The sequence below is a fragment of the Lycium barbarum genome, chromosome 10 (genome assembly GCF_019175385.1).
Source record: "Lycium barbarum isolate Lr01 chromosome 10, ASM1917538v2, whole genome shotgun sequence".
Taxonomy (NCBI): Eukaryota; Viridiplantae; Streptophyta; class Magnoliopsida; order Solanales; family Solanaceae; genus Lycium; species Lycium barbarum.
The window spans coordinates 117,013,253-117,028,715 of record NC_083346.1 but is presented as its reverse complement, the minus strand read 5'-3'; the positions used below and the strand labels follow the sequence as shown (position 1 = coordinate 117,028,715).

The window sequence follows — 15,463 nt, the reverse complement described above, 5'->3', positions numbered from 1 at the left end:
GTATTCTGAGCATATCTGTTTGTACAAAATTGTTATAGGAGTGATTCAAATTTTTCTGAGACCCAAAGACATATATCTAAAACTTTCATTCAGGCTCTGATACCAAAACTTGTAGCATCCCATTTGGAAGGATACCACTTACAAAAGAAAAGCTAATTTCACACTCACAACGTTTAGAAGAAATTTATGCCAAAAGATATTCACACAAAAATATTTAATAGCGGAAATAGGCCCATGCGAAAAGTGGGTTGATAGTGCGACATTTTTTTTTGTACCCTTCGAAAAATTTCTTAAATGAAATACAACATCAGAGTATCAATTTAAAAGGGTAATTCCCTTCTCCAATCGCCAACACATTTAAGAAACTTCGTTTTGAAATTTTATTGGATTAGATATTTATAAAAGTGGGCAGCCTTTTTATTTTATTTTACTGTTTTTCATTCTTACCTTACTAGGTAAGACATATGGCCTTTGGTTCTTATCCTCCCCACCCCTCCAATTTCGTTTTCTCTCTCTAGAAAAATAGACCCAAAACCTCTCTTCTCCCATAATATTCATCCACTAGATCAATCATCAAGATTTGCTTTGGTTGAACCCCAAACAACTCCACAAGATTGAGGTAGTCTACAAAACCGTTTTTGGATTGGACTGTTGTTAGTGTTTTTAGCATAACTCCTTGTATAAAGCTTTGTTTTGAGTTCATCAAGATGTTCCAGAAAGCTATTTCATAGATCTAAAACTTTCTTTCAGGCTCTAAAACCCAGTTTTGCTTTTATTTACTCGAAAAGGGCTGATGAAGTACAGGGGAGGTGCTGCCCAGATTTCTCTTTTGGCAAACCTTGCATGTACTGCTGTTAGTATTCTGAGACAATCTGTTTGTACAAAATTGCTATAGGAGTGATTCAAATTTTTCTGAGACCCTAAGACATATATCTAAAACTTTTATTCAGGCTCTGATACCAAAACTTGTAGCATCGCCTTTGGAAGGATACCACTTACAAAACAAAAGCTAATTTCACACTCACAACGTTTAGAAGAAATTTATGCCAAAAGATATTCACACAAAAATATTTAATAGCGGAAATAGGCCCATGCGAAAAGTGGGTTGATAGTGCGACATTTTTTTTTTGTACCCTTCGGAAAATTTCATAGATGAAATACAACATCAGAGTATCAATTTAAAACGGTAATTCCCTTCTCCAATCGCCAACACATTTAAGAAACTTCGTTTTGAAATTTTATTGGATTAGATATTTATAAGTGGGCAGCCTTTTTATTTTATTTTACTGTTTTTCATTCTTACCTTAATAGGTAAGACATATGGCCTTTGGTTCTTATCCTCCCCACCCCTCCAATTTCGTTTTCTCTCTCTAGAAAAACAGACCCAAAAAATCTCTTCTCCCATAATATTCATCCACTAGATCAATCATCAAGATTTGCTTTGGTTGAGCCCCAAACAACTCCACAAGATTGAGGTAGTCTACAAAACCGTTTTTGGATTGGACTGCTGTTAGTGTTTTTAGCATAACTCCTTGTATAAAGCTTTGTTTTGAGTTCTTCAAGATGTTCCAGAAATCTATTTCATAGATCTAAAACTTTCATTCAGGCTCTAAAACCCAGTTTTGCTTTTATTTACTCGAAAAGGGGTGATGAACTACAGGAGAGGTGCTGCCCAGATTTCTGTTTTTGCAAACCTTACATGTACTGCTGTTAGTATTCTGAGCATATCTGTTTGTACAAAATTGCTATAGGAGTGATTCGAATTTTTCTGAGACCCTAAGACATATATCTAAAACTTTCATTCAGGCTCTGATACCAAAACTTGTAGCATTCCCTTTGGAAGGATACCACTTACAAAACAAAATCTAATTTCACACTCACAATGTTTAGAAAAAATTTATGCCAAAATATATTCATACAAAAACATTTAATAGCGGAAATAGGCCCATGCGAAAAGGGGGTTGATAGTGCGACTTTTTTTTTTGTACCCTTCGAAAATTTCTTAGATGAAATACAACATCAGAGTATCAATTTAAAACGGTAATCCCTTCTCTAATCGCCAACACATTTAAGAAACTTCGTTTTGAAATTTTATTGGATTAGATATTTATAAAAGTGGGCAGCCTTTTTATTTTATTTTACTGTTTTTCATTCTTACCTTACTAGGTAAGACATATGGCATTTGGTTCTTATCCTTGTTGCACCTTATTTTTACCAAGGCTAAACAAAGCACAACTTATGGAGCTCTGAAATAATTAATTATGTACAGAGTCGCCACCTAGCATTTAAGGTATACTAGGGTACCTATAAATTATTAATATATGCAGCTTAACATGGTCTACGAAAATAAGTGAGATTCTAGGTAAGGGTTCAAATTATTCCGAAGGGAAGGTGTTAGGCTTCCTTCAGAATCCACAAATGTGGTTCCCGGCTGGACCAATTTAACTATACGAGGGATGTGTAAAAAGGCTTGATTATTATTTACAAAAATATATATATATATTAATTGAATTTATACTAAAGAATAACTAACATGAATGTTTATGTAATAAAAGAGAATAAACATTTGCATGTGTATGAAAATATGTATTATAAGATCAATAAATAAAATATGTAAAAAGTTTTTTTTTTTTTGATGAACAAATATTTAATGAATGTATATTGAAAATTAACTTTTAAAGAATAAAAAAAAAAGAATAAATTTATAATTTGAATATAATATACAAAGAAGCTTCAGAGGATGTAACAAATCTTCTAATGAATAAATAGCTACCAAATTTTTGACTAAAGAGTAAACCAGTATGAAAATAATTATTTACAATTCTAGCTTTAAGAGAATATAACAGGAACTTATTTGTTCTATATTAACTGATTTGCTTTTGAACAAATAGAAGATGAAAAAATACATGTGAGATAAAATCAATCAAAAGTTATCTACCAATCAATTAACTTTATTATAGGAAAAGGTATAAAGATTGCACATGACACTATTCTAAGCCCAAGTTTATTCGATTTAACGTGAGCCAATTAATTTTAATTAGCTAAATGCATACACCTAACTAATTAATTATTTATAAGATCACATTCTGAATGGTAAATATTGAGGTAAACTATCCTAATTATTAACTAAAGTGTGCCAAGCAATAAAATTAATAAACATGTTAACTATAAAATACTAGCTACTACAAATAATAAGTGAGCAAGTAAATATATAATCTCCTCCTCTTAACCCGAGAGTAGCGTTTTCACTTATTTTATGCTTTCCACAATTTTAAGAACGTAAAAAATAAAAATAAACAGAGAACCCGAGAAGCTGTTTGAACTTCTTTCGAGTGCCATCTTCAAGAAATAACTCCGGACACCTGCATGAGACTTAGTAAAAATGTTAGTAAGAGAATAAATAACTATCGGATGAATTAAAGAAATAATGAATAAACTTAAAATAAAAATCCGTCTTTGTACATGGAAGGCCTTGGAAATCGACGGAAATTTCTTCATTGGCCATGTGGGCTACGAACATTGGAAAGGCGACAAATCATCATATATCTTGATTTGCAATTGAATTGCTCAAACAATCTATAATCAGAATAGCTGTGCTCAAATTTTTGTGCCAATACTTGATGGAATTTCTAGCTTAATCCTCAAAAAGCCTTGCGATATTGCAGATTTCAAAGAACCCCACCAATAAATACTTTTTTTTTTTTTTTTGTAATTAAACTTCAAACGATCAAAATTCTGAAATTGGCAGAGAGAGAAAAAAACGGAGCAGATTTATATGAAAGCTAATGCATTTATCATTTGATCCACCAAAATATTGAAAACCCAAAAGCCAAATAAGGCTCAAACATAAGAGATGAAGAAAAAATAGAATAAACAGTGATCAAACTAGATCTCAAAAAAGTAACAGAATTATTTATTAATCAGCCTAGAAATAGCAATGTCATCATTGCCTTTTTGAAAAAAAAAAATGGAATCTTTATAGCAATATCATCACTGCTCCTTAGAAAGACAGCATCTTTTTTGCATAGCCATTTAGTGGCCACTTGAAATGGAACAGGGGGATTATTACAACTGTTATTGTTGCTATCAACATTACATCAATGGCAACAATTTTTTTTTTGGGGGGATATTTCAGAAGTACTACCAAAAGGAGGCTGGTCGGTGGGAGATGGAAAATGGAATATGTGGGGTGTTAGTATTGTATTTTCCAAGAAATAAAAAGTGACTTCCTCACTTATGGGCGGAAGTCAATCCCGCTAGAACTATGTTGATTTTTAGTATTTATTACTTGCTCCGACTAACAGTTTGACATTATTATGAAACTATACTATTCAAAAAAATTCATTGGAATAATTTTCGATTTGCTAATATTGTTATTAACTTTATATATATATATATACTTTTTATTTCAAAAATGCTTTCCTTCAACAACCAAATATCAAAAAATATTTACTTAATATTTTTTTTATCATGAAAAACAATTTGCTGTACCAAACACACTCTTGAAATATTAGCTCTACATTTAGAGCCGGAGGTAGAGTATAAGGTACAGGTTCGCATAAACCAATAAGTTTGATCCAAATTCTGTATTTATCTTAATAAAATTATTAAACAAGCGGAAAAGCCCATTCTGTCTTAAGTATTAGTCAAGCGCGCTAGATTCGATAAATAACTAATAAAAAAAAAAGCGCTGACTAGAAATAGAAAGTGCTTCGAAAGGCATTGGCTACCTTCTTACTGACAACACAGTTAGGTGCATGCAGGGGCAGAGGCACGTGACGCTGAGGGGTGTCACCCGACACCGCTTGGCCGGAAATATTTTTTGTTTATATATACATAAATAATCGGGCAAATCAAAACATATAATATATAAATAAAATGATACTACTTGATGAAAGTGCTTCTGTTGGTTTGCTGGTTTAGGCCTTTAGTTTTACTATTGAGGTCGATGGTCGAATCTCGTCAACCCTAATGACTTTTTAATTTTTGTTTTACCATTGTTCGAAAAATTTATTGAAGACATCAGGTCTTGATCCTTTGACGCCTACCCAAAAACAGAGTTTCTAAACCAAGTGAACCAACATCGATCCATGTTCATATTGTTGCCAAAAATGTTAATAACTTTTTAAATTCTTTTTAGCATTTTTCAAAAAATTTACTGAAGACATCAGTTCTTGATCCTTTGACGCATACCCAAAAATAGAGTTTCTAAACCAAGTGAACCAACATCCACGTTCATATTGTTGCCAAAAATAAGTTAATAAATTTTAAAATTCTTTTTAGCACTGTTCGAAAAATTTACTGAAGACATCCGGTCTTGATCCTTTGACGCCTACCCAAAAATAGAGTTTCTAAACCAAGTGAACCTACATTGACATTCATATTGCTACCAAAAATAAGTTATTGCCTTTGATGTGGTTGTTTTGTGACTTGTATAAAAAAAGTATTTACTAGTATTTCCAATGAGTTTATTACAGATAAATAGAATCTCATCGAGGAGAGTTGTAATTTTATACTTGACTTGTCTTTTCGAAAATATGATGTTATTATATTGATTTATAAGTTATTGTCTTTGCTCAGCTTCTGAGTAGTTGTTTTGTGACTTGTAAAAAAGAAGTATTTAGTAATATATATAATGAATTTATTATGGATACATTACAAAAAATATAAGCTCACCAAGGAGAGTTGTCGTTTAATACTTGAATTGTATTTTTCTAAAATATGTTGTCGTTATAGTGATTTATTCATTTGTTCACTTCAAAAGTGGCTCAATAGGCAGATTAGTGAAGCATTCGCTCTAGGCCCCTAAAAACTTGAGGCTACAATTAATTAATTGTAAATTTCATGATTTAATCTTCGCTTAGACAGTATTGTAGTTTGTAGAAAAATAAAAAAGTAAAAATTAAAAGAAAAACTATCTACTTTTATTGTAAAAATATTTTAGAATTTTGTATTAGACTACTCACGTCTTCATAGTAGTAAATAAATTTTATACAACAATATCCTACAGATTGTATTGCAAACACATGGTTAACATCTTATTAACTTGAATTAATCCTTACTAATATAAATAATAGAAAAATATTATTATGTGAAATTAAAGACTTTATGTTGTTAAATATATACACTATAAATTTGTGACTTGTAAAAAAGAAGTATTTAGTAATATTTATAATGAATTTATTATGGATACATTACAAAAAATATAATCTCACCAAGGAGAGTTGTCGTTTAATCCTTGAATTGTATTTTTCTAAAATATGTTGTCGTTATAGTGATTTATTCATTTGTTCACTTCAAAAGTGGCTCAATAGGCAGACTAGTGAAGCCTTCGCTCTAGGCCCCTAAAAACTTGAGGCTACAATTAATTAATTGTAAATTTCATGATTTAATCTTCGCTTAGACAGTATTGTAGTTTGTAGAAAAATAAAAAATAAAAAATTAAAAGAAAAACTATCTACGTTTATTGTAAAAATATTTTAGAATTTTGTATTAGACTACTCACGTCTTCATAGTAGTAAATAAATTTTATACAACAATATCCTACAGATTGTATTGCAAACACATGGTTAACATCTTATTAACTTGAATTAATCCTTATTAATATAAATAATAGCAAAATATTATTATGTGAAGTTAAAGACTTTATGTTGTTAAATATATACACTATAAACAATAGTATGAAAAAAGTATAGGCCTCTTATTAAAAATACCTTGGTTCATTTCTTTAAATGTTGACACTTCTTGCGAAAAATTCTGCGTACGCCACTGGGTGCATGACACTCAATTAGTAGCACTTTCATTTCATATGTAAAAATTATTACAAATTTAGAACCTAATAATTCAAAAGGGATAAACTTCAAAATTCATAAACTTCAAATTTTAAATTCGCTCAGACTATATTATACTATTATGCTCCATGTTGTAAGTTGTGTTATATTCTGGCATTGATTTTAAGTTGGAAGTATCAAAACCCAAAGTTCTGATATTACATTTGTTTTGGGACATATATAGGTACTGGCTTCCAGTCAAAAAGATCTTAATTATTTTTGCACTTTGCCATGCACATAAAGATGTCACCGCTTTCTATGTAAGTCATAACATATAGTAGTAATATATCAATTAATTCATTGCTTCTCTGATTTTAAATTAATTGAGTTCGACTATATGAATTATTTGCATACATTACGTTGTAGTGTAACTTAAGTCGAGAAACAAGTGAGGGATGACTCAGTGGTTAAGCACCTCCACCCACGACCGGTAGGTCCTGGGTTCGAGTCACACTGGAGGGGAAGTGTGGAAACACTATAAATCCTCCTAAATAAGGGGGGGGGGGGGGGGAAGAAAAAAAAAGGTACTTAAGTCGAGATGAATTAAAAGCAGTGTGCACAGATATAACAGACTACATGTTTAACAATAATGTAAATTGAAAATTAGGGATAAAACACTTGTCACTTGATTATTACTAAATTCCGATATATGACCCACTATATCTAATTTTAAATTAATTAAAATGTGTTTAAGTCAGATATCACAAGGACAAAAATTAGAATTTACTCGTAATTGAAAACCAAAAATACCATTAGGGTTCGTTTGGTTAGAAAACAAGTTATCCCGTGATTTTTTTTCAACCAAACGTAAAATAAGGCGACACTAAATTTTTATCTCAAGACTATTTTTACTTATCCATCATACCAAACGACCTCTTAATGCTAGGAATTAGTACTAATTTGGAGCGACAATTAAAGCCATATATAAAGAAGTTTCTTTCAACAAACAAATATTCAAAAAAAAAAAAATTGTGAACATGCACAAGTAATTAGTACTTATTTGGAACAACAATTAAATAAAGCCATATATAAAGAAGAAGTTTTTTTCTACAAACAAATTATTTTGTGGGCCCTATATAAACTAGACAAACAGGTTTATGTGAAATCTGAGATGGTCAAATTTACGTTGGCGCGTTTACAATTTTCAAATTCTTGAAGAATTTTGATTATCCATGATCACTAATTTCAGGTTTATTTGCATGCAATTGAACAGTGACTAAAGAAATTGAAACTGAAAGTATGGACAACAATAACAAGATTGCTAATCACATCTTTGTTGCGGACAACTGTCTTACAATTCTTGCCAAATTTCAAAAGGTAAAAGGGCGTAGGTACACGCTTGTTTTCTTTCTATACGTGTAAGTATTATTATATTATTACGTATTAATTAATTTTCTTTGCTTTTTTGGTTTATTACAGGATACTTTTAATGCAAAAATTGCCTCCGGCGGTCCCACTCTTGAAAATGCTGCTAACGATGCCGATGATCTTGAAAATGCTGCTAACGATGACGAAGTCATCAAAGAAATTATCTACATTCCAAATGCGTTGGCTCCGGTTCCAAATGCCGCGGCTCCGGCAAATAACTTGATCGAAGAACTGGTTCCAAATGAGGCGGCTCCGGCAAATAACTTGATCCTTCCATAACTGTTGGTTCCAAATGCGGCGCCACCGCCAAATATCTTGATCCTTCCAAAACTGGTTCCAAATGCGGCGGCTCCGGCAAAATACTTCCAGAACTGCTGGTTCCAAATGCGGCGCCTCCGCCAAATATCTTGATCCTCCCAGAACTGGTTCCAAATGCGGCGCCTCCGCCAAATACCGCAAATATCTTGAACCAGTTCGCAAATCTTGATCCAAGATTTAGTTCCAAATGCGGCGGCTCCGGCCAATATCTTGAACCAGTTCGCAAATATCTTGATCCAAGAACTGGTTCCAAATGAGACGGCTCCGGCAAATAACTTGATCGAAGAACTGGTTCCAAATGAGGCGGCTCCAGCAAATAACTTGATCAAGAACTGGTTCCAAATGATCCTCACAGCTTGAACTTTTAGGAACATATTCTTAACAAGAAATCAAGATATATACTCTGACATTAGTCCTATATTTTGTTGCGAACATATACTGTATTTTTTTGCGATATTGGTAGTCATGTGTGTATATACAAATTGGCATCTTTTTTTAGAATGGGTTATTTTTTTCTATTTCTCTCTTTAACTCAACCGTCTCTTGATTATTAGTTGATTAATTAATTGTTAGTTTGGTGCTTGATATTAGGGAGTGCAATTATATAAATGTGACTTTGATGTTGACATTCCTGCAATGTGTGGTATCTTATTCTGTTGAAGAAATATCAATACTAGAGAAACAACTTAATTGCATTTTCAGAAATGGTGTACAGAGGATAATATGAGTTGAGGACCTATGTCCATATCATCCTAAAGATTCCATACAGTTAGAAAACAGTAAGTTTTTGTGATATTTAGTCATCTTGAGTTTGGAGGCATACTCCTAATGATTTGTTAGCCAAGTCTCTGTGAGAGCTTTGAGGTGCATATATTTAGCATCAATCATAATTTAGAGTGCTACTTACTCAAAAACCCACGAGATCTAATGCTATAGAGGATTTAGAAGTTTGATTAATCAGTGTTAAAGCTGAGGAAATCAGATTGAACATAGGAGAATGAACAACCATAATCACTGAACAAAAATGGTAGCTGGGTGTGGAAATGGAATCATGGAAACGATGCAGAAGCTTATCAGCTACAAATGGCAATTTATTAGAAAGCAAGAAGACATATCATTCATCGGAGATGAACAAGAGTTTACCTGAGCTAAGAAACCTTGATGACTTGCTATGGACCAGCTGATGGAGCTCCAATCTTGGCAGCCATTGTCAACGGAGACCGGTCGGAGATGAAGAATTTTCAGTGGGGTTTGCAATCTTTATTTCAATTTTTTATGCCTTTTCTGTTTGCAAATTAGCTTTTGATGGCTATATATATAGGTAACCATTGACACCCATTTAATGGATTTTCACTTTTGATCCAATCTTACAAACAAGAACTAGAGGTGAATTGATCTATCTCTTCCTTAATTTTGGATTTAATAGTGTCATTATGTAATGTTCAGTTTGTGATTGCTTACAAAATATTGATGGTGTATTCTATTAATTTTAAATTTCACCACCTGATCTGGTTTTTAAGGAAAATGATTAAAAGGGGAACATAAAAATTTGAAATTCACATTAAAGTTTTTTGGAATTTGGGTGTGTTGTCATCCTTGCGTAAGGGTCATGCTAATCTTCTCTGTATTGTTCCAATTTTATTGGATGTCCCCGAAAGGACACAAAGGATAATACTCGTACAAATGGTATCGTAGGGATCTAATTGCTCAGTTGGCTGGCTACCTGAACTTTCACCTTGTTAGTGCGGGTTCGAATCCCCACGTTGTAATCTCCTTCCCCATTTCCCTTTCCCCTACACCCCATGTAATAAAAACAATTTAAAAAAATAATAATCATGCAAATGGTATCACTGGTCCGGAAGCATAGGCAGATCCAGTATTAGGTGGTTCCATGTTTAAACTTTTTAGCTCTGAACAAAACTGTACTTTTGAAATTATGGGTTCAAAATTTAGTGTTTATTGGAAGTGTAGTGGTTTTGCACATATATATCTATGTTCCGTATCGAAAATACTGATTCAGTTTAACCCGGTGAATACGATTGACGCATGGTCAAACTTCTGTTGCTTGTGAGAATTATCCTTTATATTACCTCTAATAGAAATTTTAGTTTTATGGCTTAGATTTCACCATGAGATCCAATTATTTGCATTTTTTTGTATAGCTACCAGGATATCTATTCACTTATTTTGCTGTTGGATGAGCCAGTCCTTCACTTGCACTTTCCGTAAGGAAAGGCCAAGCTATTTATGAAATATTCTTTCCCTTCCAAATTCAGAGAAATCTTTGACTTTCTAAGTTATAATGTACTGAATTTAGGAGAATTAACAAGTATTCTATTCTCAGAAAAGGACTCAACTTTGTAGTGCCTGTATAGGAACCATGACATTCAGTTTTAAAATGAGGAACTATTTCTAATTTTCATGCCGGTTTCAATTATGTTATATTTTGAAAAGGATAACATTTTCGTTGAGAGGTCTATTTTATCAAGGAAAATGAGTTATCTTTCCTTACTCTTAGTTGCTTATGTCTTTGTTGTTTGGTGTAGTGTCTATATTACTGTTTTATTTTCTTTGGCCACAAATTATCAAAGCATGTAGCTAACCAAAGAGGAGGCAATCATGAAAAGTATTAAGCTGATATAGCAATTGGTACTGGTGCAGTATATGAAACTTAAACTAGTTAATTGAAATGAATGAAGTTTTATGTGTCAGTGATATCAGTGTTTCTTCGCCAGTCATATTTGCTGATGGTCATTTATTTCACCAGCCAAGATCATCCTGTCTTGCTTTTGAAGACTTATTTTGTTTTAGGAGTTTTCTTATATCCACTTTCAGTATCTGCGGTACTAAACATAATATGTTTGCAGTTTTTCATCTCTCTGGACATGTCGGAAGCTTCTTCGAACATGGATCCCCCTACAGATGAAGGGAAAATCAAAACAGCAGCACTTGAAGACTTGAAATTAGAGCCAATGGAGGAAACTAAACCAGCAGCACCGGAGGACGTGAAATTAGAGGAAGCGGAGGAAACTAAACCAGCAGCAATTGAGGAAGTGGAAGAGGACGGTAACCTCTTCCGCTGTGATCTATTTGATGCAGAAATGGTTCAAAAGGTAGCGGATGAATTCCTTCCAGGATTAGCCTCTGCCTGTGTTGACAATACGACCGGTGGTTTGTTTAATAGCCCCGCTTCTGTGGCTGTCGGTATTAGAAGAGAAATGGTGGACTATCTTAACCCGAGAAGCGAGACCTTTGTTGCGGAATCTGTTGTTGGTGAAGGTGACTCGGTTACTGAAGTGTCGGACAATCCTCATGTTATTATATCAGATTTTATTGATGATTTTGCACAGTCTAAGGGGAACTTTTTCAGCAAAGTATCATCGTGGATGCTATGTGAAAGGAGAGAGGAAAGAATAGATGATTTCGTACAGGAAATGGAAATAAATGGCTTTTGGTTGATGGCGAGGAGGATTGCAGTGGCACAAACAGTGATAAGAAATATCGACTTCAAGAACACTTATCACTGCAGTATGAAATTTAAATCAGAAGAAGAACTATCGAAACATATCTCCTCGTGCAGTTTCAGGGAATTGAACTGTGAGAACGAAGGATGTAACGCTCGATTTAGTGCAGCTCAGCTGGAACTGCACGGCTCGACTTGTCCTTTCAGAATACTCCAATGCGAGCAGAAATGCCCAGAAATGCTCATGAGGCGCAATATGGACATGCACTGTATAACTGCATGTCCAATGAAGCTTGCTAACTGCCCCTTCTATCCAGTAGGCTGTGTATCTACTATTCCTCAGCGCAAACAGACCAACACCGTTTTGAGAATCTAAAGTCGCACTTAATCCACATCTTAAAACTTATTCACAAGGAAGCATCTTTTGAGGCTTTGAAGAAAAGGACCGAACAATTTTTGGAGGTCAGTAATTAAATGGTGCCTTCGTTCTCTTCCTTTGGTTATATTGAACTCATGTTACTGCTGCTTTTCTTTGAAATGTATATCTCGCAGCGACCATAGGAAATGTATGCAGTCAAACTGAAATAACTTGGTAAAAAAAAAATGTTGAAAAAGAAAAAACACCGTAGAAAGACCAAAATCTGCACTTATAGCTATGTCCAACTAGTTCAGAGATCGGAAGAGCAGTGTTTTCTTTCCTGCCACTATTTTCCTTACATTTTCTTTGTTAACAGTCATATTCTAATTTGTGTGATCCCATCACCAACTCGAAGAGATAAAGTAGGTGAAGAAAAATGGTAATATGTAAATGGATAGTTCACACAAAAAATAACTTCGTCGCGTATTGCCTTGGCTGGCCAATTCACAGTCTAATAAGCTGATTTCATTTTATGACCACCATTGATTTTTGATAACTTTGTACTATGGGTTAGTAAAATTTGGTTGTTTTCCTCTAGAAGATTGTCGCAGTAGGGAATCCTTCATCTAAATACCTTTATGCTATGATTTTCCGCAAAGTTGGTGAGAAATATGTCAATCAAAATCAAGACAGAATCGAATGTTAGAGCTATTTATTGAATCTAATTCGCCATGGCATTTCATCGGACTCTTAGTTGCCTTGGAGCTAACTTTGCACGAAGAAGATTAAAGTTACATAGTACCTACATAAAATATAAGGAAAAAAATAAAAATTAAAATACTCTAACCATGTATAGCTCTTGACGTATTGACATCTTCTTTCTTCACAAACAGGCATCATCACCTGGACGGCTGACAGCTGCTCGTGATGCAAGATCATTAACAGTTGTGATCAAGAGTATTGATGCAAAGCTCGGACCCTTAGAAGTTGAGGAAAATACAGAGAACAATGCAGAGGGTGCTGAGTTGAAAGATGAAAAACGGGATAGCTCTGATCTATCCGCCAAGAAGGATTGTTCTACTGACTTGTCACATAATGATGAAAATCTCCGGACATATAGAAGAGTCAGCATGATTCCACAGCTTCACAAAACAAAATAGAGTCACCTGACAAATCAGAGAAAGTTGGGGAACCGACAGTTAAAATAGATACATCGACAAATGAACACTGTGAGAAAGAAGACTCAAGAGATCAACTCCATAACAAAAATAAGAGCCTAGAGCCTCTAATAGAAAATGACGGTTTGAAATCACCTGACAAAAGTGAAGAGTCTCTGAGCCCATTCAAAAAACATCAAGATTTCACAAATTCAATTACTATCAACCAAACGAACATGAGAAAATAAGTAAGAAATTCACTTATTTTCCACTACCCAAACGAACATGAGAAAATAAGCGGAAATTCACTAATTTTCTAGGAAAACATTTTCCTTAGAAAACATTTTTCTCCATACCGAACACACCCTTAGTGTCTGAGTTGATTTAGTTTGAGTAGAAATTGAATTTCCCAGGTCATGTAATATGAATAAAGAATTGGTTTCAAACTGTAATTGTGCGACTAACTGGTAATTTTGTTATATTTTGAATACCATTAACTTAGCAGTTAGTGGAAAGGGGTACTTTTTCAATACACTAACATATTAGTCATTACCTGCCAATTCGTTTTGAAATAAGCGAGCATATGCTCTTTTTGTAGGATGAAGATAATTGTTGTTGTTAATGAAGAGACTAGGGTTCTATATTATGAGGGTGTTTGGATCAGCGTAAAAGCAATTTTGGCTTGTTTTAGTGTTTGACTAACAGTAAAAATGCTTAAAAGATTTGTTGAATATGCTTTCTTCTCTCTTTTAAGTTTTAATAAGTTATAGTATATCTTATTTTACCATAACACCAACCTTACTTTTGTACAGAGCAAAACTGAGACTTTTTGACTTAGATATAGACATCCAGTTTAAATGAACTTTTAGCCCTAGGAAGTTATCAGCATTGCAGATAAATTTGTTATTTTGGTTGTGAGTAGGCTGTAAGTTGGACCTCTATTTTCAATTAGTTGTTAATACATAAAGTCGAATCTGCCAAGTATTTGGTTCTCATTTGGTTTTTTTAACACGTCTACTTACTATTCTGTTATATATTATCATTACACTCAGGATCCACAGAACATCATATTGCAATATTTGGTGGGAAACAAAAACCTCTTCCTTTTTAAATTAAATAGTCAGAAAAGTGAAATGAATACGTAGAATATTATGGCTTGAATTTGTAGAGTAAACTTTTCGCTAGGAGTATTTAAGCAAAATGCTAAGGTGACCTGTTTTCTACCTATTGTTGGATGGTTCACTTCCAATAGAAGGTAGTGCACGAACAAAAATTGAGAAAGCATGGTAATGTCAGTAGGATCCTCTAAATACTTTTGAGATCAAGTAAGGTAAAAAGTTTAAAATGCTTTTTCTGTTACATTTGATAAATAATACACTCGGATTTCTTTGATATTTGGTGTCACTACTGTTGGGTCCATCCCATAATTTGAGGAAGGAAACATCTCCCTCATTTTAAGGAAGAAAACAAGGAAGAAAACATTTCCCTTGTTTTGAGGAAGAAAACATATTCCTTGTTTTAAGGAAGAAAACATCTTTCTTGTATTTGGCAAATTGTCAAGTGCTTGCTTGAGTCACAAATGACATCAATAGGTTCATTTCATCCCTATAAATAGGGAAGCCTTCTATCATTTGTAGTATCACCAAGAGCAAGAGAGAAAAACAGTAAGGAAAAACACTTGAGTCAGATATAGGTATTTAGTTTAGGATTGATTTTTTGTAATAGTTGAGTGTGAGAGTTGCTCCTCCTATTGTAATTCTGTTCCGGTTATGAATAGAAGACTTTTCCAATCCTAACAACTACCACTCCATATGCTGCTAATTCACCTAACATTAGATGTGTCACTTGTGGTTTCCTGTATTGCAAGCATCAACAGACAATAAGCACTTCAATATTTGGTGGAGACTATCACGGCTTCATTATTTGTGGAATTTTTGTGATGCCCAAGACGTAGGGCAAACCTCTGAAG

The 15,463-nt window shown here is 33.5% G+C and overlaps 1 non-coding gene and 1 pseudogene across 1 annotated transcript; one reads left to right on the top strand and one right to left on the bottom strand.

Moving 5' to 3' along the window:
• Positions 1-10,079: 10,079 nt before the first annotated feature.
• On the bottom strand, positions 10,080-10,177 carry LOC132616280 (U6 spliceosomal RNA). Its single transcript, XR_009573072.1, has one exon. It is a non-coding gene; the product is annotated as a U6 spliceosomal RNA (small nuclear RNA).
• Positions 10,178-11,057: 880 nt separating this feature from the next.
• Positions 11,058-12,543, top strand: LOC132614996 (uncharacterized; annotated as a pseudogene).
• Positions 12,544-15,463: the final 2,920 nt, after the last annotated feature.